Below are 1,050 nucleotides of genomic sequence, written 5' to 3'. Positions count from 1 at the left end.
AGATCTTTCACGTCCTTTGTTAGGTAAACTCTCAAATATTTCATCTTCATTGGCACTACTATGAACAGAATAGAGTCCTTGACTGTTTTTTCAGCTTGACTATTGCTGGTATATATAAAGGCTACAGATTTAAGAGTGTTGATTTTGTAACCTGAGATGCTGCTGTATTCCTTGATCACTTCTAAGAGTTTCATAGTAGAATCCCTGGTGTTTTCCAGATATAAAATCATATCATCTATGAAGAGTGAAAGTTCAATCTTTTCTGACCCTATATGGATAACCTTGATTGCCTTTTCTTACCTAATTGCAATGGCTAAATCTTCTATTACAATGTTAAAGAGCAGTGGAGACAATGCACAACCTTACCTGGTTCCTGATTGAGTGGAAATGATTTCAATTTAACTCCATTCAGTACAATATTTGTTGTGGGTTTGCTGTAGATGGCCTCTCTCAGTTTAAGAAATGTCTCTTCTATACCAATTTTCTTAAGTGTTCTGATCATGAAGGTATGTTGGGTATTATCGAAAGCTTTTTCTGCATCAATTGAGAGAATGATATGGTCTTTGTTTTTTAATTTGTTTATGTGATAAATTATGTTTATAGATTTACATATGTTGAACCAGCTTTGAGATCCTGGTATAAAACCCACTTGGTCGTGGTGTATAATTTGTTTGATGTGTTGCTGGATTCCGTTTGTTAGGATCTTGTTGAATATATTTGCATCAATATTCATTAGTGATATTGGTCTATAAGTTTCTTTTCTTGGTGGGTCTTTTCCTGGTTTGGGTATCAAGGTGATGTTTGCTTCATAGAATTTGTTGGGTAGTATTCCGTCTTTTTCTATGTTTTGGAAAAGGTTGAGTAGTATAGGTACTAGTTCCTCTAAAGGTTTAGTTGAATTCTGACATGAAGCCATCTGGTCCTGGGCTTTTCTTTTTGGGGGAGATTTTGTATAGTTGATGCTATTTCAGAACTTGATATAGGCCTGTTCAACATTTCCACTTCCTTCTGGCTAAGTCTTGGGAGGTGGTGTACTTCCAAGTATTGGTT

The sequence above is a fragment of the Otolemur garnettii genome, unplaced genomic scaffold (assembly GCF_000181295.1).
Source record: "Otolemur garnettii isolate 467f Iridium unplaced genomic scaffold, OtoGar3 scaffold00176, whole genome shotgun sequence".
Lineage (NCBI taxonomy): Eukaryota > Metazoa > Chordata > Mammalia > Primates > Galagidae > Otolemur > Otolemur garnettii.
The sequence above is the reverse complement of the archived record's forward strand: the minus strand, read 5'-3'. Positions refer to the sequence as shown.